Source organism: Macrobrachium nipponense, chromosome 4, assembly GCF_015104395.2.
Source record: "Macrobrachium nipponense isolate FS-2020 chromosome 4, ASM1510439v2, whole genome shotgun sequence".
NCBI classification, from domain to species: Eukaryota; Metazoa; Arthropoda; class Malacostraca; order Decapoda; family Palaemonidae; genus Macrobrachium; species Macrobrachium nipponense.
In genome coordinates, this window is record NC_061100.1 from 77,295,148 (window position 1) to 77,320,647 (window position 25,500).

At 39.1% G+C, this 25,500-nt stretch overlaps 1 long non-coding RNA gene across 1 annotated transcript in view; it reads left to right on the forward strand.

The window, feature by feature from the left end:
- Positions 1–25,500, forward strand: part of LOC135210956 (uncharacterized) — a 69,862-nt gene that overhangs the window by 10,858 nt on the left and 33,504 nt on the right. The window contains exon 2 of the long non-coding RNA XR_010313596.1: positions 19,776–19,915. This is a non-coding gene — a long non-coding RNA (uncharacterized LOC135210956). The remainder of the gene's footprint in view (positions 1–19,775; positions 19,916–25,500) is intronic.

Consider the following 25,500-nt stretch of genomic DNA (forward strand, 5'->3'; position numbering starts at 1 on the left):
AGTTTCTCGTTTATACAAAGGCAGTTGAATTTTATTTAGCACAGCTTGGACCGAAAGGAGTAACCAAGAAGGAAATACTGCGGCGGTAGAAGGTATGCACCCAAGTCATTTTACCAGATCTCAGACTAGTCCTTTGTTAAAGGAGTTCTCCGGGAACATTTTGACTGTTGTGACGAGGGATGAAAATATATATTCCTTTTTTTCTTCGTCATTAAATGTGAGTTAAATCGGAAGATACAATATTGCTTGTTTAAGGAAGATAGAAATGAAATTGAGACTTCGTGTTTTGTCTTAGTTTTATCTATACTGTCGCCTGTGTAGATGTAGTATTATCATTCTGGCTATTGCTTTGCAGGTGTCTCCACATGTCAGTTCTGTATATGATGTGCAGATGCATTAATGATTATCATTTGAAGGCTTGGGTTCAGTTGCACAGCAAGATAGGCTTAGTTAGTGGGGTCACTATCACTCGCCTTTCCTTACTAAGATAGGCTTTAGCTGTCACGTCAGTATATACGCGCACTATCACTCGAAGACGTTTTTTCACTATCACTTGAAGGTGATTATTCGCCCTCACTTCAAGATAAGTGCAACTCTAGAGATAGCCATTCACTAGCACACGAAAAAGCACGACTTCAGAAAAGGCGTTTTTACTACCACTTAAATGGATAATATAGTGACGCTTGGCTTCAAGTGAGTTCGCTTAGGTGGTAAGATTTATACTGATATTTTGTTTCTCTAATGCTGTTGGTGATTATACCACGTTAAGGGGGGTTTTATGTCATTGCAGAGTTGAACATATTGGTGGGATGATAAAATATACATATCGATCTTTTATGCATGAAAAAAAATTTTCATTTGTTTTTGTCTAAAAAAATTATAAATATGAGAGAGAGAGAGAGAGAGAGAGAGAGAGAGAGAGAGAGAGAGAGAGAGAGAGAGAGATTAGGTATGTGCAATCCAAAATCTCTCTAGGTCACCTTTTTTTTTTTTTTGCATTAAAACAACGAACGTAGTAGAAAGAAAAGGAAAACTCGAAATCTCTAAAACATACAAGTGACAAAGTTGCTGTCGGCTATTCATGTAAGATATGAGCTTTTATATACAGAATTGTATATACTGAGTTGGCCTGGGTCCCAGCTATCCTTTAAAAAGCTGAATTCTGCAATATTTTTGTTTTCGGAAATAGGAGCTTTAGGTCCTGCTTCCAGTAGACGTATATCGATCAGGTAGGTGTTTAATCTATTAGACGTATATCGACCAGGTAGGTGTTGTTTAATCTATCTTCTAATTGAGTTGTTTTATTTTTCAAAGACTGATGATGTGTCTGGATAATGGCACTTTTACACATATCCTACACCTTTTATTTTTTCTTTTATTTTTTGGTCATTTATTTTGATTGTTACTTTAGATGGAAACTGCAGAAAATGTGTATCTAGTCCCTTCCAGTCAGAAGTCAACTCATAGTTGCAATGTAAACAAAGATTTGCAATCATAATTTATTTCTAATGAGATAATTTAGTATCCTGCTAAAAGTGGTCCCTTTTTTTGCGTTGCTCTGCAGACTGTCAGTACTATTCTTTGGGATTGTTATGCTAAGAGAAGTAAGAGTGGTTCTTAATACTTGAGACAATTTCTCTTAGCATAACAATCCCCAAGAACACTGAGTTTGCAGAGCAACGCAAGAAAAGGGACCACTTCTAGCAGGATACTAAATTATCTCATTAGAAATAAATTATGATTGCAAATCTTTGTTTACACTGCAACTATGAGTTGACTTCTGATTGGAAGGGACTAGATACACATTTTCTGCGGAATTCTGGTATAGAAAATAAAAATGTATTCGAATTGTAACAACCAAATTCCGACCGAAGTCTGGTACCTACCTCAGAATATCACCAGACATTTTTGTCGGAGAGAATAGCCTGTTTTAGAGTTGCTTTAGGAGTTGCACTTTGCAGGTGCGGCTGCAAATTAGTAGAGAGGGTTCTTTTTTCAGGTGAGTCCTTGTGCTCTTGGCATCATTTCTCCTGATCTCCCCCATTTTCACCCTGTTATTATTATAGAATCTCGACTCAGACTGGTTTTTCAAGTGGTGAACATCGTCGGCTCGTTGTTTTGTCTGGGTAGTTCTTTATGTTGAAACGTTGCTCACGATATGCTGAGATGATGTCAGTCGTTGCCGACTGTTGGTTTTGGTTCAGATTGACTGTGGTTTAGCTGAAGGATGCTTTCATTAATTGATATATTTGTACAGTGCCTGCTATTGATGCAGTAGTTAAATAAATATAATTATAAAGGACGTCATCTCTGCCTGGCTTCGTTGTTATCGATTGCCAGGGAGAGATCTTGAAGGGAGTTCTTTGTTCTCTCAGGGATCTTTTACTTACAGACATCTTGAACACCTCTGCTGCAGTTTTACATTTTACTCCAAAGGTGTTTTTGGCGCCTTCCTAGAATCTGAAGTGTTTTGATCACAGTTCGCTTTGATGAAGTCATGTCTTTAAGATGTGAGGGTTATATTTGTATATAGCTATCAAGAGGTAAGACGGATATAAGGAAGTTTTGCAGATCATATTGATATCCACTTATATCAGACTTTTGTATAGCCTAATATTACGAAAAATCAGGACATTGTATAGCGATCTGGCCTGTTGAATGGATAAACGTTTGATGAGTTAACTAGTCATTAATCAAAGGAACTTACATACTCATAGTTGGAGTGGTTTGTGGATTGATGCTGAGAACTAAAATTGCCATGTTTTGATGTAAATCCAAATAGGATTGGAACTGTTTTAGCAAAGTGTAACCAGGAAGACCATTCCCTTGCTCTGACTGCAGTCGAGAATCAGCTGAGAGCGACTGTATTCATCCGGTCTGTTACTGATGAAGATGGTGAACAAAAGAAGTTGTGTCTCATTTGATTTATATTGTGAACCTTGTGCATTACTGTATTGTTTAGTGAGGAAATGCATTTCCCTTTATATATGATTCATTGGTTGTTCTTACGATCCCGGACAGAAAAGATTTTCTTATTTGAATCAATGGGGTTATCAGACTTTGTCGTTGCTCACCAGATGGCACACTATTATGTTTCTTTTGAAAGTCCAGAGTGTACTTTTATCATTTTTCTTGAGGTACTATGTTGGTGATCCACATTTCCTCGTGAAAGCGTAATTGGTGAACTATGGATTTCCTTGTAGTTATACATCATCTAACAAACTTAGTTTCTTTTGATTTTGTTGACTAACGAACTTCAATATTGAGACATTTTCTTGAATCATAGCCTGGCAGACTTCATTGATGACGTATATTTATTGCATAATTGTACTGTAAAAGTGGGTCCTTTCATAACGTAAAATTTTCTTTGACAAAGTTCATTGAGAAATCATATTTTTATGTATGTTAAAATATGACAAAAGTTACGTAAATATAGTGTAAAATTTGTCATGTCAATATAGGTCACTGCCACGTTGTCTCTTAGGCTTTTTTTGCTTTTAAATTTAAGCATGCTGATATGTTCTTTATGAATGTACCATTGTGTTAAAAAGTTGAGAGATGGGACATATTTCTTCTCGAAAATAATGTCTCTGCTATTGATCTTTATATATCAACATTCACGTAGTACGTAAGTAAGGAGGAGTACCATACGCCATCCCATACGTGAGTGAATTCTTATCTGTCAATGAATTAGACATCTTGAAGCATTCCAGCCCTGACGTCTAAGTGCACCTTTGCCTTCTGAGAGAATGGCAGGCGTTGCTCATTTGGGTCACGGTCATTGCACAATGATGTGTTGCAAAGTGACGCCAGTTCTTCATACAAATGAATTGCCTGTGTACAGACATTATGGGATCTTCATGTCATCCATGAAGGCAGTTGTGCTTCGGAAAGTTCATTGTAGTTTATAATTTGATAAACTGTGTCGAAAAATTTTTCCTGTTTGCATAATTTATAAATAGCTTAATGGTGTTATGTCACATCTAGTGACATTTATGTTTGGGCAATAAGTACACTTTATATCTATAGTGATTTCAAGAACCACAACAAATTGGTTTTTCATTTAACTTTGAATTGATGCTTCGGATAGGGAGATGTGGAATGAGTAGTTATATATATATATATAATATCTATATATAGATAGATATAATATGATATATCATTAATATAATATATATAGATATATTATATTATATTATATTATATATATTATTATATATAATGATATATATATATATATATATATAAATATTTATATACATATCACGTGTATATACGGGGAAGACGGAGAAGGAAAAAGTGATTATGTCAGAAGAGAAAGGCAAGTTGTCTGAAGTAAGGTCGGATTCAAAAGGTTGGCAGGGTGTCAAATATTTCTCTCTCTCTCTCTCTCTCTCTCTCTCTCTCTCTCTCTCTCTCTCTCTCTCACACACAAAGTTTTAAATGTTATGCAAATATTTTAATATGTACGTATGTACTTTTTTATCCATGTCTTCGTCTGTGTTTATCAATCCATGAACACTAATATAATTGTGTATTCATTATCCAAGCTACACCTCGAGCGTGTACGATCACTCAAAAGTTCAGAAACGTTTTGCCCAATATTGTGTATAATACCGAAGGTGGAACTATAATCTGGGGCCCGAATGGTCTTAAAAAGTGTTTCAGAAACCAATACAGTTATTTCTTAGCTGACTCCGTGGATAGCTTTATTGGATGCTATGTTGTAGCGATGTTTTCTTCCACGTGTAAGTTACGACCCGAATCGTGAAACTGCGCGGCCACATTAATCTAGTAAAATGACACTCTAGGTTCGGTCAGGTGGTGATTCATTCATTGCCTTCATTTTTTCCATAGTGATTAAATGTTTCTTTATTTGTTTGGGAATTGCTGAGGTCATAATAACATATACAATCATTATTTCCCATCAGTCTATTTAAATATCACAGTGCTACATATATGGTTTGACGCGAGTGGAAATTTTTCATTCGTTTGTTAACCATCCCTGGTTCATTTATGGCGTATGGCCTCCTGCTAATAAGTGTCTTGTCATCAGTTTGTGGCTACTCTTGGCTATCGTGCGCTGTAGTTTGTTCTCGGAAGCGCCAGCGATGGTAGAGAGCAATCTTCTACTCAGGCGATGAGTAAAATGTGAGAAGGTCTTGGCAAAAATAGCTCTCCCTTGATAGTCTCCTTCCTTGCACTTTTTTTCCCTCCGTCACTCTATCTTTGCTCCGCATCATCTTCCACTACTTCTTCTTATTTGATGCAGTATCTTGATTTTCTGTGATGGATGGTATTTTTAGAAGTTCATCTGAGCGACATTCTCCTCGCCTGCTCCTTTCTCTCTTCTGTCTTTTTTAAAAGGCCTTATTGTTTCCGGGACTAGTTCAGAATTTTATGATGTTTTTGTCCGCTTTTGAAGTTAAAAACACCATCTTGTTGGCTGGAAAAGGCACAAGTGGGAAATAGGTGTTTGTCTACGTTAATATCCAAAAACATTGAGTTCACAAGATCTCTCTAATTTCATGGAGTGACGATGATTTCTTAGTCCGTGTTGATATAAGAAAGCCTTTGACATTTGACATCTGCATTTACGTAGGATTATTTAGTTTTATTTTGTGAATATGTGGAGTTATGTAGATATGTATTTTGTATTTTCATATTGAGCTAAAAATTGGGACTTGCACTTTAAAGATGAAAAGATCTGTTACAGTAAAATGCGAGTGATGCTGAAGTGATGTTCTTGGTTTGGAGAAAAAAAAAGTGAGGAATTACTTTTTAAGCAGCAAGTTTTTCCAGTTTAAACATTCTTATGTTAGATGTAGTTTATGTTTCGTTTTTCCTTTCCTCTGAGAAACAAGTCTTATTTTGGAGTCTGAAACATGTTTGTAGGAACATGTTTGCAGTTTTCTCTAGGATCTTTCATTCTCCATTTCAGGATAACGTGCTATTTTACGTAGTGATAGGAAATCCTTTTATTTTTCATCACATTCAGCCGTTTTACCGAGTGTTTGGCAAAAATGCAACATTTTCTAATTTAAAAATGCTTCAAGACTTCAAGGGAAAATATCAACCAAGTATTTTTTAAGTGACACTTATTTCTTTCTTCTAGTCTATTATGTTTTGTATTGGCATCTGTCACATGGCTGAGTACACTCATAAATCCCTGTTTTGTTTGTTTAGTTTAAAAATGATTTAGAAACGTTATTCTGATGACCAGTTTTGGTGTGCCCGGGCCTAACTTTCCTTGGACTTCAAGAGAACTAAAACATCATGAATCTCAAGAGAATGATCCGTCTATCAGCCTATATAATATACTTTATGCAAATTCAGTTAGCGAAAGATAAGAACAAATAGTATTACATGCTTTTCTGACTTTGTACCATGAGACGGGTAGGAAGAAGGCTAAGGTTTTGTCAAGAAGTTGGCTGTCTTTTCGACTAGTTCAAGTGCTCAGTTATGCAAAGGACTGCACTCCTTTAACCAAGGTTAAGTCAGTAATAGCTGTGTTCTCCAGAATTATCAGTTAAACATCAGGTAAATCTTTATTGTAATCTGAGAGGGAATCCTTTTAGAAACAGCGTCCTTTTATCATTTGACTAAGACTTCGGAGGTAGTGGACTTATGTCTTATCTATTTCTCGCTATCTGCTTTAGTTCTGGAGTTGTTTCCTTTCCTCCTTATTCCATCCATTTATTTCTTCCTTTCTTTGTCTTCCTTCTGCTTGAATTCAGGTCATTAGCCACCCAGGGTAAGGGTTAGTCCTTTTTGGTCTCCAACGATGGGCTAATCAACAACATGGTCATCTTCTTCTTGGACTGAGACTCTTGATTTTCATTTTCAAATCGGTTCTTGTTGCTTAATTTTGTTAGTCACAGTTTATTTGCCCACTTAGCTACGGCTTCCATTTGTGGAATCTTAGAGGAGAAAGGTGTGTGTAAGTCTGTGAATCAGGAGCACTCTGATAAGTGTAGGCTGAATATATACTGTATATTATATATATATATATATATATAGATATATATATATATATATCATAACAAAAACGAGATTGGCATGAATATACAATTCAGATTCGAATACTGTAACATGTATATTGTACATTGAAAGAGGCAGGTTGAATATTTAAGGAAGCAATGAAAGTTCCACACTGTAAACGTGACAATCCTATCAGAGATTGCACACCTCCACCTCTGCAATTATCATAGTTAGCAAAATGTGCTTCGTCATTGACGTTATTTCACAAAGTCAGTGAGTCGATTCCCATAGTCACCAAAATATTCTGGATCTTATCTGGTTTCGATAAAATTCAGAGGAATTCATTTCTGGTGATTAGAAATTTATTTCTCGATATAATGTGGTTCAGATCCCAAAATAAGCTGTAGGTCCTGTTGCTAGATAACCAATTGGTTCCTAGCCACGTAAAAATATCTAATCCTTGGGGCCAACCCTAAGAGAGCTGTTAATCAGCTCAGTGGTCTGGTTAAACTAAGATATGCTTAATTTTTCTGTACATGTCTCTGTGACAGTCATAATAATCGAATGAATATTTAAATCCTGGATCCAGGAATAATTTATAAAACTTAAATCAATGTTTTTATTTATTTTTATTTTGTCTATCACAGACTGGGTGTTTTTTATAGTGTGGGTTTCCGGGTTGCATCCCCCTCCTGGAGTCCATCACTTTTCTTTTAATGTACACTGTTTCTAGGAGCACACTCTTCTGCATGAGTTCTGGAGTTACTTCTGCATCTAGTTTTTCCAGGTTCCTTGTCAGGGATCTTGGAATCCCTATTATTAAGGGTACAATTTCCACGGGCATATCCCATATTCTTCTTATTTCTATTTTCAGGTCTTGATACATATCAGTTTTGTCTCTTTCTTTCTCATCTACTCTGGTGTTCCCTGGTATTGCGACATCAATGAGTGATACTTTCTTCTCGTTTGATTGACAAAATCAAGAAGAAACTATAACTCATTGATTGTTGTTATTACAGCTGAGGGGGAAGGCACCTGCTATCAGCCGAGGCAAACAGGACCAAGGGCAGAGGAAGATGTCCATAGTAACGACATATCTTTTATTTGCAACTGCTGACGTTTCAAGACATCTGTCTCATTATCAAAGCTGGAATAATTAAAATAGAAGTAGAAGGAATGGCAGTGGGATTTCCACTCGGCCCGACCTTTGCCAATATTTTTATGTGTTCACTAGAGGAGCAATTGCTGGACAATTGCCCTCTGGCCTTCCATCCCCTCTTCTACTGTAGATATGTAGATGATGCGTTGCTACTTTTTAGAGACAAACAAAGGGTTGAAATGTTTCTCCAGTATGCTAACACAGCACATCCAATTATAAGGTTTACTATTGAACATGAAAACTACAAGAAGTTACCCTTTCTAGACGTTTTAGTCACTCGAGAAAACGACCGTTTTAATTCGACAGTGTTTAGGAAAATGACTTTTTACCGGCGAAGGTTTGAATTTTTAAAAAAGTTATTGCTGTTTTAACTTTAAATTAAACTTATTGGTTACCGTCTTCCACATGGCTTTTACTGGAACTTCCAGCTGGTCTGGTTTCAATAATGAAATAACCGTTCCAGACTTTTTTTAATACATGTTTAAATAAATTTCTGAATAATAAAAATATACCCAAATTACAGATAACTACAGATCCTACTATGCCGTTTTTCGCCAGTGTCCCTATGATTCTTGATAAGTCATTTTACTACACTTCGAATAACCTAATTCCTGTTAACAGTATGCACATACCATTAACTGTAAATTGATTCTGGTTAATCCTCTTAATATTAAATCAACATTCCAGTACAAAGACAAAATTACCCCTCTTATGACATCAAGCATCGTCTATTTATTTTCTACCCCCGATGTAGTCAGGGGAGATACGTGGGTGCCTCACACCGCCTACTGAAAGTACGAATTGATTGGCATAGGGGGTTCAGTTATAGAACTGGAGTCACACTATCGAATCCAGAGTTTTCAAATATTCGAGAACACGCCAAAGGATGTAAAACAGAAATTGATCAGAAAAATATGAAAATACTTTTCAAAGTCCCCAATTCTTCGCTTCCTATCTTTGAATCACTTTTTCATTAAACTACTAGTACCAAGATTGAATAACCAAACTACCGCAACAACTCTTACCTGACGTGAGTTTACCCCGGCCTGGAATTCTTTGTTTATGTCACTCTGGTTTCGTACTTCATGGTGACTTGAAACGTCAGCAGTTGCAAATAAAGAAATGTTATTATGGACGTCTCCCTCTGCCTTTGGTCCTTATTATTATATGTATTATAACTATTATTATTACACTTCAAGCCTAATCATTTATTGCAGGGAATATTGTGATTCTTAAAACGAGAACTCTTTAAAAATCTGACCAGTAGTTTTCAAGTATTCGAACTGATAGATAAAGAGACAAATAAAATAAACCTGTGATCAACTGCATTGGCAGGGGGGAAATGTGCATCGAGGACAATATTGATTTTTTCAGCAGTGTTCTTGAATTAATGTACATTGTCAACCGTTCTAAAGTCCGATATAAGAAAAACGGATCATTCGATAGAAGACTATAAAAGGTTCTCTAAATCTGAGACTTGACACCTCTGTCTTTCTCAAGAGCTAATCACTTGCTGAAAATAAAAAGGCCAACCTTGACCAGCTGTAGGCTACATATAAATAACGAATATCGTTTTGTGTAATGGAGCTCAAAAGCTGAAAAGCTTACAAAAGCATGACATCCTTCACGGAAGTAGTGGCATTCACGAATGGCAGTGTGTTGTATAAATGAATCAGAAATACTAATAATTAAGCGCTCTGAAATATCTGACATGATATTGCGCACTTCCGTTTGGTACTACGTTTCACAGAAAAACTATAAATAGCAATTTGTTAATCTCTACTGCTCTACTGACGACTATTTACGTGTGTTTCAGTGCATGATTTCGATTGTGGGTTTTTCCGAAATACTTTCATCGGTTAGTTCATTTATATATATATATATATATATATATATATATATATATATATTATATATATTTATATTGTGTGGGTGTGTGTAGAATACCATATCAATAGTTTTAATGCACAGCTGCATAAATCAGATATTTACATTTAAATAAACTTTAGCATTAGTTTATGCTGTAAATAGATATACGTGTTGATATATGTTTGTTCTTGTCATAAATTTTCCAGAGATTACATTGTTGTTTCTTGTAGTTTTCGCAGTGGTTCTTACACAATAATTGTAGTGAATCACGGATTTTTTTCTCTCTCTCACTCGTTCGTTCAAGAACTCGTGGCATTTAACCCCCCCCCCCCCTCCATCTCCTGGCGATTTCAGCCAAGGACGCCATTTTCTCATTGTTACTGGTAAGCAGCTGTTTTAGTCAACAGATATACATTGATATTAGATTATGGATCACATTTCTAATATTATCCATTGTATTTAAATCTAGATTGCATATTCACCTGCGTCGTTCGGTATGTTTTCACTGTACTAAGCTTCGCAGAAAGGAAACTTCCCAAGATATCTTCCCAGAGTTGGACACGTGCGTGCGTGTGTGTGAATACATTTTGGGACTGGTGTCTTGCTATCTGGGGCAAGGAACTCGATTAGAGACAGAGAGGGAGGCTGTGGCAACGTTGGAACTAGGAGCATTCTCTGTATTTTTGGACTCTTGACATCTCTTATTTCTTCCCCGATGACCCCGTAGCAATTGTCTACAAATTTTGTTATTTACCTTTCAAATGCCTACCTTCCATAGTCAGTGTGTATATGTTTCGGGTCTACTTTATTCATCTTTAATCATGGCTACGTATTGTGTTTGCGAGTTCCTGTTTTGTCTGATCCTTGGTCCGTTGTAGTAGCTCCACCTCAGTTTGTGTTCTCGTGTGCTGGTGGCCACATCTTTGACTTCGTATATTTCTTCTACCTTGTTTCGAGTTGGAAATAGTTCTTTGTTCTGGCTGAATTACAAGAAGAAATGAGGATTATTTCATGACAGTGTTAAGATTTTGTTAATTTGCCAATACGGTGCAGTAATATATAACGTGTAGACGCTACTTCGCACTAAACGCCTTTGAAATGTTGCTAAGTTTTCTTGATGTTCCTTTAGTTTCTTTTAGCAATTTTTTTTAAGTAGCTATCTTTAGTTTGCATTGTGTTGCCAGTTACTTTCGATATGTGTTCTTGATTGTTTTTAGCAAAATTATTTTATTATAGCACTTGCTTTTTTTTTTAGCAAAATGATTTTATTGTAGCATGTGAAAACGACACAGACTCTATCTGCTGACGATATGTAAAACAGAGATTACCGCTCCATATTTTCCGACCGATTACCACGAGTGCCTTTCCTCCGTAGAAGCCAAGACATACGAGGCATGGAAGGGGTCGTGTGGACGATGCTTTGGAAAGCCTGAAGAGACTGGTTCCAACTCTTAGGAGTTATGAAAGTGAAGGAGTTTTGTCGATTGCTTGTCATGATTTAAGAGCAGCCTGCCTAGTGTCGTATCGCCCGGCGTTTTCTTTCATCTCGTGTCGCAATTACAAGCAGCATGGCTAGTATCAGTGGCTTCATTCAAGCTGTCATGCTTGTCGTGTGCTATTATTTAGTAAGCAAGCCAAATGCCTCAATGAAATTGGGTCTTGGTATTTTCAGATGAATAATTCTTTCTGTGGTTTTTGGTTAATGCAATGCTGGATCTAATGCTACATGTCATTGCCTGGCTACATTTCTCTGTCCCTGTTCCTTCAAAAATAATCGTGATATCTACCTTTTGTTTATTATTTAGTGTTTCCTCCATGGTTTTTGCATGTATGTATACGTGTTACGTAAAAAAAATCGTGTTGATATATCCCTGTACTCTGTCATTGGGCTGTCCCTCCTTTATGGGCTTCAAACACTCATGTCATTTGGCTGTCCAGCCTTTGTGGAATATAGAATTTAGGCCAAAGGCCAAGCGCTGTGACCCATGAGGCCATTCAGGGCTGAAAAGGGAATGAAGAGCAGAAGGGTTTGAAAGATGACACGGGAGGAAAACCTCGCGGTTGCACCATGAAACAGTTGTAAGGAGATAGTGGATAGCGAGATAGAACTAGAAAGGGAGTATGAATGGAGAAAGTGCAGTCAAAGGAATGCTGCAAAGAACTTAAATAGTGCCTGCGGCACAACCCCCCCCCCCGACGGGGGTCTCGTCTCTATGGGCAAATCGTCGCAGAGCGAGTCAGAGCACTCTACGCGTCGTGAAACCCACGTTTCGTTTGGTCACGGTCCGCTTTTCTAAAATGACGTGAGCAACGAATGGGGGAAGTAACTTCCTATTTGGCTATATTGACCCATAGTTTAATTATAAATATATATTCCCTGTAATAACAGATATTATGGGCAATGGACACATACATTGGGTATCATGCTTTGGAATTTTTCAGAGATTTTCCTTTTCAAAGATCGTGTAGTACTGGAAATTTCTTTTACTGAAGTTATTTGTTTGGAAAAGGAGAGAGGGTGAAAGACACATATTGCGATTATAAATTACTTATGTACATGCACACACACCTGCCCACCTTTCTCACACATGAATGACTGCATAGACACACACACACAATATATATATATATATATATATATATATATATATATATATATATATATATATATATATATATATTGTGTGTTTTAACGTAATTTTTATCACACACATATAATATATATGTGTTTGTGAGTAACATATTATGTCCACAATCTCTAATTCGAAACCTTGGGGGAAAGTCATTTCTGTTTTTAATATTTTTCAGAATTGAATTTTGCTCCTTGATACAGAAGCACATTTCGTTTTCAACCATTACATTCCGTAAAACTACAAAATATACAGCGTCAATGAGACCCGTAATTTTCGTATATGCCCATGTATCATCTACCATCTGATCCTTAAAATATTGACCCAAAACATGATTTCATCACATATAATATCGTGTGTAGTGAGATGCCATTTCTGTAGATTGCATGATGATATTCTTCATGTGCAGGCTTCAATCTTTTGGTAGATGATCCAAGGCTGAGCTTCCTACGCATTGTGCAAGTTTAGGCTTCCTATGCTTGTCTCAGTTTCGGTAGATTTCACCGATAAAGGTTATGTAAGTTAGCTTTAAACTCACAGGCTTAGGCGTCAAAGTTCAGTCGGTTAAAGGCGAATCATCAATCATCCAACCACGACAACCAAACTTCTGGAATGTGTAGAATTCATATACTATTTCTTCCATTGACAACCACTTGTTACTGCGTGCAAATCACTTGAATAAACAACAGTAGTACCGACATAACAACCTAATAGAGAAACATCTGTTGACCAAGGTTAGCATCGGATTTAGGAATATAGAGTTTAGGCCAAAGGCCAAGCGCTGGGACCCATGAGGTCATTCAGCGCTGAAAGGAAAACAGAGTAAAAGGTTTGAAAGGTGTAACAGGAGGAAAACGTCGCAGTTGCACTATGAAACAATTGTTAGGAGATGGTGGACACCAAGATGGAAGAAAGATAATATGATTGGAGGTACAGTAAAGGGAATGAAAGTGGTTGCAGCTAGGGGCCAATGGGGCGCTGCAATGAACCTTAAGTAATGCCTACGTGCACTGACGGGCGCTACGCCCCTACGGGGTTTACCGAGGTTAGTTACCATAACTAACACGTTTATTAGGAGTTGCGTTACAGTTGTCAACTTGTCAGAAACTTGCTTATTTTCATTGTAATTCCACGAATGAAAATAAAAAGTTTGTATTCATCCTTCTCGCAACGGAAAAGATGTTAAGAAAGTATGCCACCAAATTTAAGCATCAGGTTTTGCCTGTGTCTGAAGAAGCGAATAATGAGCAGACTGCAAAATGCTTTAGAGGCAAAAGCAACGTCTGAAACTGGCTAAATCACACATGTATACTTCATCTACTGCAGTTATGAATAAAGTAGCTGCTATTTTAAAACCCAGCTTTGATAATTTACGAAAGAAACGCTTCTCTGAAATAAGAGCCACTCTGCAACTAAAAACGATGATGATGTAGGTAAAATGCAATCAGCTGATTACTTTAAGAAATGCAAAAAACCAGTATGCAAATGGCGCATGATCGCTCTGTTCCTATTATGTAATACCATAATATGGTAATAAGTCATGCATGATGATTAGATATAGTAAACGAACAATTCTTTTAAAATGTCATTATTCTCAATACATCTATTATTCGACTTTTGCAACTGAAGATCTGTTAGTGTACCAGTCAAAGTCTCTCTCTCCAACCTTAATATTTATGATGATGCTCCATCCTCCGGCGCCAACAACCGAATCGAGAGAAAGCCGATTTCCGACATCACAATCTTAAGGATGGCAATAAAATTGTCAGGTTATTAAACCCTGCCGATTCTCAAAGGTAGCTTCCGTCAGTAAAAATAAATGACATCCTTATTTATCCTTCTCGCAATGGAGATCTTAAGAAAGAATACCAGTAAATTAAAGCTGCAAGTTACAGCAGAGGCTGAATAAAAACGAATAGCGGGCAGGTGAAAGCGACGCCCGGAACTGGCGAAAACACATTCTTATTGCATATATAGTGAAGAAATTTGCACTTTTTAAACGCAGCTTTGTTAATTTATAAGAAAAAGTATCTCCGAATTATATCTCTACTAGCAGCCAATGGCAATGTAGGTAATCGCACACAATCAGCCGAGATTTTGAGAAAGAAAATGCAGTACGATGACAATGTTTATATTCTGTAATACAGTAGCACTATAATAATAAAACTCTCAATATACTGTAATTGGATACAGCAAGCAAAACAACCTTTATTTAAATCATCGATATTCAGATATATAGCTGGACTGTTTAACTTTTGCAAATGATCACTGTTCACAAAATATTTCAGGTTTTAGAATGGGGGATGAGATATCGAAAATCTCTGTGTAAAGTTTGGTACGAATTTTCGGTCCACAACTGTTGCCAATAATTACATAATTGAAAGTCTCTTTTTAGATGGGCCACCTTTACTTTGCACTTTGTATAATTGAGAAAAGATTTCTTAGTATATATTTACTGTTAATATGATTCTTAGTCAAAAATTCTGTTGCTTCACATTTGATGTTCTCTATTTGCACCGGTTTGTTTTAGATTATATTATTTATGGTGAACTTCGATATTGAAACTTCATAATAGTACATGTGTTTATTTTTCCCACAGAATTTTGATTTGCAAATCTTCCATGGGTCATTGTTATGAATGAAAGATTTCTAGTGCAGCAGATAGAATAAATTTTTCCCAAAAATACTTAGTCAATGATACAAACATGACATTTGCTACATGTATATCTTCTCCATCGACATTCGCCACTTTTTTTATTTTGAAATTTACAGTGTCCACTCAAAATTCCAAAATGGCTGCTGTTTTTCAAGATTACTGCTAGTCAAGGTTTTAACTTGGGACGCATGTGCCTCTGGTCATGTTTTTATGTATGTGTTTTGGCTATATATTTTACACTAGCTTTGACAGGCAATTCAGTGAACTATGTTTACTTCATACAATTAGAAGACTCTTAATAGAGGAATTTAGTGTATGAATTTCAGTACCTACCTTTAGGCTAGTATTCTGCTGGAATCATGATTCATCAGGCTGTCCTGTGGGATCCGTTAGATCCAATATAACACTCCAATTGCTGGACCTTCTGCAAATACTCCATCAAGGAGTCTCTCAATGAAGAAATACTATTGATATCTCCTCCAATTGTGGCTTCAATTTTCTTTGTCCAACTAGTTATCACAGACTTAAACCCGCTTGTCTCCTCTTTACTTCCTCTATGTCAGACATCATGAACTATTTTTTACCTACTCCAAATTATACAAACTGTCAGCCAATACAAAGATATATATAACACACTGGCAAATGTATATACGTATGTATTTGGCTATACCTCTTTAAAACAACCAATTGTATATCACTTCTGGTTATATATATATATATATATATATTATATAGGATCTATATATATATATATATAATATATATATATCTATATATATATGTGGTTTGTTCATTTCAGCTAGGCTAGCGCATGTCTATTTAAATATGGCCGCCACCATCAGCCAGTCACGTCTTGCATTTATCACCAAACATCACAATGTTGTATCCTCGAAATTTCACACACAAACTGCATAAATTACTGATGTAATAATTAATCATAGTAATCCTGGTCACGGCACCATTTTATTACTACTCTCTTAGTAAGAAGTAGAGCAAGGGATTGTAGTAGTATGTATAGCCCATAGTGAGTTGAAACATGAAGAACCAAATTGTAGCCTAAGTTGTAAAATATGATACCCAGATTACTATATTTATTTTAAGTGACATCTACTGTAATTGTGAATGATGGATTAGTTATTCCTAGCTTAGATGGTTTGAGATCTGGTGTTAGCACGGTCTCCCTTTCACTATTTTCATCCAAAGAACATTATAGGAAACACTTCCCTATCACACGTTCATATCCCAAAAAGGAATTTCCCTAAATGAACTTTAATATAGGAATACTTGGTAAGTGATTACGATACGGAGATCCTGATAACTTCTTGGAGATCGCTGGACTAGATCTTATCCATATGACCACTTGATTTGAGCTTACACAATTCGACTGTGACTATACTGCCTGACTGACCATCATTGTCCACCACCAAAACATTCAGCCCACTACCCAAACAGCAAAACAAACCGACAGCTGGTAATTAAGAGCTGTTACACATACAGTGGTCCCCCACTATTCGCGGGGGATGCATACCAGCCCCCCCCCCCCCCTTTTTCCTAACCAAATACAAATGTAACAAAACATACTATACTATTCCTTTCATACAATAAGCATTTCCACTTACATAAAAGATACATTGCGACTTGCAGCAAAGTACAATCTCTCTTTTTGAAGTTTCAACAAATTTTTTGAGGCACCTGGATTTTCTTACAATTAATCAAGTCTACAAAAATAAAAGCGTGGGTGCCAAACTTGGAAGGAAATGCTACAAGAAATTAAAAAAAAAAAAAAAAAAATTCTTGTAGTATTTCCTTCCAAGTGTGGCATCCACGCTTTTACTTTTGTAGACTTGATTAATTGTAAGAAAATCCTGGTGCCTTAAAAAATTTTTTACTTTTCATTGCATTTTAATAAAAGCGTTTAATTTTTTATTTCATACAACAAATTGTAACTGATTTATGATTTTAGCTAACAAAATTGAACGTGATCTTTTATGTCCTGTTGAGCCAAAGAAGGTTTGAAGAATCTGTAAAGTTGTTAACTTATTCTACCGAATGAAAGAAGGTATAAAAACCTGAAGAGTATATCCCTTCATACAATTCCTGAGATACTGGGAGAGGTCACTGTAGGGCCACTAGAGGTCACTTCTGACGTACCGATCATGTAAGGTTGTATTGTTGCGAGGATTGAGTAACCGTGCAAAATTTCTAGTCCATTGGATGAAGGCAACAGGTCGAAAATTGCATTACAAGATTTGACCCAAACACAAAAAAAGCAAGTTACATAAGACCATATAAAAAAATTCCTTTTAGTTTTATCAGAAAAAGTTTACTTGGAATGAAACTAAATTTTTTAGTTCAAATGTAATTATGATGCTTTTGGGTTGGTATTGTCATGTTAAATGACAAATATATATAAAAAATAAGATTTGGCTGTAATTCGATACAATGGTTGGAAAACAAAAAATAATGTAGTATTACAGAGTGAGATGCCAACTGTGATCTACTCTCACAAGCCTTACACTCCCCAAAACTGCCCACACCATCCTGTTAATCTCAGTGAAGGAGGAGAATGTCTGATATTTCATTTCTCAAGTCCAGAATTATAAATTAGGAGACTGGAAGACAGTGCTTAGAGAATTTCTCCTCTTATCTCTGCTACTTGTTCAGTGATAAGAGAATCTCATACCTCGAGATGCAACCAGGACAGTAGGTTTGGCAGTCCACTAGACCATTTGATTGAGGTCACAGAATTTTATTAGTTGGTTGTTTTACCAAGTCATCTGAATAAAGGTTTATGAATAAGCTACATGTTAAATGTTGCAAATAAATTGAGCTTTTTTATATTTGTTAAGCATGTTATATATATTTACAAGGTACAATATAATTTTGTTCCATCTTAAGACTTCATTGTTCTTTAGATATTCTGTTTTTATTTTCTCTCCTCCACTCCCTTCGATATTTCAGCCATCACTAAAACTTTCATGAATTTTCTGTCCTTTTTGTAAAAGTATCGTCTTCCAATTTACATGAATTTTCTGTCCTTTTTTTTTTTTTAAAGTACCATATTCCACAAAAATTGTTGAGTTAGTTTGCCAGCTTGATAATAAGGATTAATATTTGTTCATTTATTTAATTTGCTTTATACGTACTTATATGTATAGATTTTAAATTTATTTTTAAAAATTTATTCAGGTCATTATTTTAAAAACTTAACTATATTGGAATGTAATACTGTATAAAATTTAGGTCAAAGCCAAGCACTGGAACCTAGGAGGTCACTCAGCGCTGAAAGGGAAATTGAGAGTGGAAAGGTTTTTAAGGTGTAACAGGATGAAAATCTGGCAGTAGAACTATGAAACAATTGTTAGGAGAGGGTGGCAAAGGTGGAAGAAAGTGAGTATGAATGGAGATACAGTAAAAGGGATGCAAGAAGTTGCAGCTAGGGGCCAAAGGGAAACTGCAAAGAACCTTATATTTTGCCTACAGTGCACCACACACTATCCCCTTACAGTTACATCATGCATTATTGTAATTCTTTGTCTCATGATTAGAATATTAACACAATAGCTTGACAATTTCCAGTGATGTACACCATAGTAACACAAATCTTTAATCAATAAGTACCCTTTATTTATAAAGAAAAAAATCCACTATGGTGACATACTCAGTAAAGAAAATATCTACTGGTGACATACTCACTCAGTAAAAAAAAACATGGCCTTTTTATGAATCTGAAATAAAATGAGATTCATTTAGTCATCTGTATAAGATGGAGTTTTTATATTTTAGTGAAAGGATCTGAAACACTAAAGCGTGCATGTTTACTTTGAAAAGATGCCCAGTTGGTTTTCTAAATTCAGTATTATTTTGAAACCCCATGATACCTGCATGACTTGACCAACTTTGACGGAGTGGTGTTCACAAGTCATTTTGCAGTTCATACGATTATTCCCTTTTTAAAATTTTTCCATTGCTCTGAGATGTTTTGTGTGTATCATTGCCAAGACTTTTCCCCATTGTATAATATGTACTATACAGAAAGCGTGTGAACATTAACATTAAAAGTGAATCCCTGGCTTTTTGTTTAATGTTCTATTGATTTGGGGTTTGTTTTTTAGAATGCATCAAGATTTTGTCAAATGAGACGCCTGTGGAACTGTAGTCATCAGTATCCTTTCCCAAATTCCAGGATGGGTGCATTCTTTGGTCAATTCTTTTCTTGTGTGGTAAAATACAGTATTTCATTATTAAAGTTACTGGCTGATGTAATTTAACAAATAATGTAACAAATGCATTATTAATGTTCAAAAATAAAAGTAACTGAAGTTAAAAAAGTCCCAAAAAGCAACAAATACTCGTATATAGGAAGTTCAGCACCCCAGGTATTTTGTTTCATGCTATGCTGTGGTTCCTAGTACAATATAACATTTGATTGCATTTTCATTCAAATAAATAGCTACACCTGCTCTTTATGTCCCAACAGCTAACGTTTGGAGCCGGTGTGTATGCGGGAATCTACATCACACAAAATTATGAAGTTCCAAGAGTTGATGAACCAAGCAAGCTATGGGAGAAGGTTAAAGACTGGGCTGAATCACATAAGAAGAAGGACTAGAATTAAAGGTAAGTGAACAATATGAAACTTACATCGTTTAAAGTAAAATACTCATCACTTGTTATTTCTTATGCCATTTTTTAAAATTTGTAATGATGTTTGCTTACTTAGACGTATAAGGGTGAAGCCAAAAGAGGGTTGGCTACTCATGAGTTGACTGTACAGTTACACCAATGGGTGGTCTCCCATTCAGTAGACCTCTTGGCCAGATACATCCCAGGAAAGAGGAACAGCTGACAATCAAGCTGAGCCATTGGGTTCAGGTGTACTGGGGAAGGAATGGTCACTTCATCAGGAGATAGTGGAAAGGCTATTGTATCTGTGGAGAAGGCTGACAGTAGTCCTTTTTGCAACTAGGTTCAGCAGAAAACCTGGAAACACATCTTGCCCCCTTTTTGCCTAATCTGTCAAGTGATCAACAGTGATGATCTCCCAGAACCTCAGGTTGACCCTAGTGGCTCCCTTTGGCCACATGCAGAATGGTTTCCCGATCTTCTAACCTTGTTGACCAAAGCTCCGTGAGATTTTCCTCCACGATTCGAGTTGCGCGAATTCACAATAGCGCGAACTTTTCATTGGAACCTAACTAATTATCATATGCGAGTTTTTCACAATAGTGCGAAATTTTGGGAATCCTCCAGCAACACTGCAAAACCCTGCAAAAGTGTTTATGTTTAATTTATTACGTAAATTTTTAAGTTTTGTACATGAACTTCCCTGCCAGATATATACTTAGCTTAGGTCTCTGACGTCACGACAGAAAATTCAAAACTCGCGGCACACGCTACAGGTAGGTCAGGTGATCTACCTTACCCGCCGCTAGGTGGCGGGTGTAAGAACCAGTCCCCCTTTCTTGTCAGATTATTTTCTGTCGCCGGCTGGACAACACCTGTTGTTCAGTCCTTACGATAGTTAAATTCTTTCTCGTTGCCGACGAATTGGATTTTGGTGAAGTACCCTTTGTTTGTTGGCTTGGCATACGCTTTTTGGATTGTTATTTGGATTTTTCTTTTGGCTTTTTCTTAGAATTAATAATCATGGATGATTCTGAAGTTAAGAAACCTAGTTTATTTAGGGTTTGTTCAGTGAAGGAATGTAAAGTTAGACTTCCTAAAGCTGCATTAGATCCTCACTCTGTATGTACGTCTTGTAGAGGGAATGAATGCTCTTTTATTAACCCTTGCAAAGAGTGTAAGAATTTGGATGAGGATGGTTGGAAGGCTCTTTCTTCTTATGTGAGAAAGTTAGAGAAGGATAGGGCGCGCAAGGCTTCTTCAAGGAGCTCTAGTAGATCGAGGGTGAGTGAGATTGACGCTGAGAACCCTGTAGTAGAAGTAAGTTCCTTCTCCAGTTTCAGCCCCTGCGCCCAGCTTTGAACCTGAAGATTCGTTTTCGGAGAGCCTCGATCAGGAGTAAGGAGAGCCTCGCTCGCTCTCGACAAGGTAAGAGTGATAGTGCAAGTGATCAGTGCAGTGCCCCTAGTGAAGTGGAGGGTGCGTCTGACCGGCTCACTAACGCTTCCAGGCCTAGACCTCTTCCAGACTCCCAGAACCCAGTGGAGTGGAGGAAAGTCGAAAGCCGCAGGAAGGTTAGGGAGAACCCCCACCGGTCAGGCGTCTCCCCTCGGCAGATCCTGTTGCTCGTTCCCAGGCTGCCTTGGATCGAACCAAGAAGGAGTTATTGCGCCAGTGCTTCTCGTCATCTTCGTCGCCTTCTCCTAAGCGTAGATGGAGCGCCTCGGAGTCGTCTCGCCCTCTCAAGAGGCCCTGGAAAGCTCCTTGCGCCCTTCCTTCCAGCCCCGAATCCTTCGCGGAAGAGCCAGAAGTGGAACGCAAGAGAGCCAAGAATTCTTCTGTTTACGCTTCTACTGTTTGGTCTCGGACTTCGTCTCCTGTAGAGGAATTTAAGAGATCTCCTGCGCGCATCCTGGCGGGTCTGCAAGCGCAGATTGCGGCTTTAGCTGATTCTATTGCCGGGAGTTCTCCTCGTCAGAAGGACGCCTCGCTTCCGGTGAAGAAGTCTAAGAACGTCCCTTCTGCTAGCTCTCCTCCGGCTAGAGAAGTTTTTGAGCCTCGTAGCAGGAAGTCAGAAGGGCAGACTGAAGTTCGGGATCAATATCCGAGCAGGCTCTCCTCTATTCCCAGCAAGAGTTTTGAGCATGTCAGGCGTAAGGAGCCGGACAGGCTCTCTCCTCAGGATTTCCGCTCCTCTTCAGCTAGGCGTCAAGAGCTTGACAGACGTCAAGAGCCTCGTTATCGTCAGGAGCGAAGGAAGAGTTCTTCGCCTGGTTGCCGCTCTCCTTTTGACGGACGCTCGGAGCCTAGTAGGCGCCAAGAGCCTAGTAGACGCCAAGAGCCTTGTAGGCGCCAGTGGAAGCATTCATCTCCGTTGGTTCACTCCCGATTGGATAGGCGCTCAGAGCCTTGTAAGCGCAGTGCTTCGGACAGGGACTCCTCTGTGGATGTTTTCTCTCCCCGTGGCAGGCGTCAAGAGCCTGGTAGGGGTTTGGAGTCTGATAGGCACCAAGAGCCTAGCAGGCGCAGAGAGCCTGATAGGCGCTCTCCCTTGTCCAGGCGCTCTTCTGTGGAATTAGACTTTGTTTCCGACAGGCGAGCTTCCACTAGTAGGCGCTCTCCTAGCAGGCGCTCCCCTAGTAGGCGCTCCCCAAGTAGGCGCTCTCCAGGTAGGCGCTCTCCTGGTAGGCTTCTCCTAGCGCTCTCCCAGTGGACATTCTCCCAGTAGGCGCTCGCCTAGTAGGCGCTCTCCGAACAGGCGCTCTCCAAGGAATAGCTCTCCTCCTGGTAGTAGAGCTTCTAAACATCATTCTTCTGAAGAATACCTTGGGGATTCTGAGGAAGATTTGCCCAAGGATGCTTCAGTTTCTTCATATAAGAGACTGACCGACCTCCTCTTGCAAGATTTTGGGGAGTCTCTTTCGGCCGTTGCTCCTCCGTCACCTCCGTCCTTATTTTCAACGACCAATACGTCTAAGAAGTCTTCAGTCGTTAAGATGAAACCGACAGTGTCGATGAAGAAGGCTCTTAAGAATTTTGACGACTGGTTGCTTTCGAAGGAAGAGAAAGGCAAGACCGTATTTTCTTTTCCCCCGTCCAAACTTATGGGTAAGATGGGGTTCTGGTACGAGTCAGGAGAGCCCTTGGGTCTGACTCTTCCCTCTTCAGCAGACTCGGACTTCTCTTCGTTGGTTGATTCCGCACGTCGCTCGGCGCTTAATTCTGCGAAGACGACGTGGGGTATGAGCGAGTTGGATCACCTTCTGAAGGGAATGTTCCGAGTCTTAGAGGTTTTTAACTTTCTTGACTGGACCCTTGGAGTCATGGGTAAGAGGACTCAAGATCAAGACACTCTTTCACCTGAAGACCTTCACGCAGTGCTGTCTTGTATGGACAAGGCAGTGAGAGACGGATCCGGGGAGATTGCTTCCCTTTTTGGCGCAGGAGTAGTAAAGAAGAGGGCCATTTTCTGCCCCTTTCTTACCAAGGCTGTCTCTCATGCACCGAGAGCTTCCTTGTTGTATTCCCAACTTTCTCCGCAACTCTTCCCGAAGAAGATAATTAATGACATCTCCAGCTCGTTGTCAGCAAAAGTGACGCAGGATATGCTGGCTCGCTCAGCTAGAATCCCGAAACCTTCGTTCCAACAGAAAACGAAGAAGGAAAATAAGACTAGGCAAGAGCCCTTTCGAGGAGGTCCTTCGTCCCGCTCTTCTTCCTCCAGAGGTTCGAGACCACCCAGAAGAGGAAAGACCTTCTCTCGGTCTATTAGGGCCAAGAAGTAGCTCGCCTGTCCTCCAGACAACTGTGGGTGCCAGACTTCTGAACTTTGCGGATGTCTGGGCACGGAAGGGGGCGTACAACTGGTCCCTCGCTATCATCAAGAGGGGATACCTCATTCCCTTTATCTCGAGACCACCTTTGACCACCACTCCAAGGGAACTGGTGGCCAAATACAAAGACCCTCTAATGAATCAAGCCCTCGCTCTAGCAGTAGAGCTGATGTTGGAGAAAGAGGCAATAGAGATGGTACAGGACCCTCTTTCCGCGGGTTTCTACAACCGTCTGTTCTTAGTTCCCAAGAACTCAGGAGGATGGAGGCCGGTTCTGGACGTAAGCGCCCTGAACGTCTTTGTGAAGAGAGGAAGTTCGCTATGGAGACGACTTCATCAGTCTTAGCACTCTTCGTCCCGGGGACTGGATGGTGTCACTGGACCTTCAGGACGCTTACTTCCATGTGCCGATCCATCCTTCTTCACGCAAATTTCTAAGATTCATGTGGGGAGGGAACGTTTTTCAGTTCAGGGCCCTATGCTTCGGCCTTTCCACAGCCCCCCCAAGTCTTCACTGGGCTGATGAAGAACGTTGCTCAGTGGCTTCATCTCGAGGGAGTGAGGATTTCCCTCTACTTGGACGATTGGCTAATCAGGGCCAAGTCCAAGGAGAAATGTCTGGAGGACTTACGATTAACGACGAATCTACAGCTTCTCTGGGTTTGCTAGTGAATTTCGAGAAGTCACAGCTAATCCCCAGTCAAGAGCGTATCTATCTGGGGATTCCTGATGGCTTTCTCAGGTTTTTCGGGCGTATTCCTTTCCCCAGAGAGGATAACCGAGGTTCGGAGAAGGTAGCAATCTTTCTAGAGAAAGATGTATGCACAGCGAGGGAGTGGATGAGTCTGTTGGGGGGACTCTCCTCACTGGAGCAATTCGTTTCTCTAGGGAGGTTGCACCTCAGACCCCTACAGTTCTTCCTGACGAGGAACTGGAACTGAAGATCTCAAGGTCTAGACTTTGCGTTCAAGATCTCGCAAGAGATAAAGGAGGATCTACGTTGGTGGCTAGACCCTCTCCTGTTCAAGGAAGGCCTTTCCTTGCAGGTTCGGAACCCCAGCCTAGTGTTATATGCGGACGCATCGGACATAGGTTGGGGAGTTACTCTCGGGTCGAGAGAAGTGTCAGGCACCTGGATGGGGGATCAGGTGTCCTGGCACATCAACAAGAAAGAGCTAACAGCGATTTGGTTCGCTCTCAAAACCTTCGAATCCCTCGTAAAGGGAAAGTCAGTTCAGATCAACTCGGACAACACCACAGCCCTGGCTTACATTCGGAAACAGGGGGGACTCACTCTTTCTCCCTGTACGAAACAGCGAGATCGCTCCTCCTGTGGTCGGAGGAAAGGAAGATAAGTCTTCTCACCAGGTTCGTACAGGGAGAAAGAAATGTCAGAGCGGATCTGCTAAGCAGAAGGAATCAAGTCCTTCCCTCAGAGTGGACTCTGCACTCGGACGTATGCCAGGAGCTGTGGAGGACGCGGGGCAGGCCCCATCTCGATCTATTTGCGACCTCCAGGAATGCGAGGATAGATCTATACTGCTCCCCTATTGCGGATCCAAGAGCAGTGGCAATAGATGCATTCCTGATGGATTGGAAAAACCTGGATCTTTACGCGTTCCCGCCTTTCAAGATTCTAGGGGAAACGCTAAGGAAGTTCGCAGCTTCAGAGGGAGCAAGGATGACTGATAGCTCCGTTCTGGCCCGCCCAGGACCGGTTCACAGAGGTACTGGAATGGCTGGTGG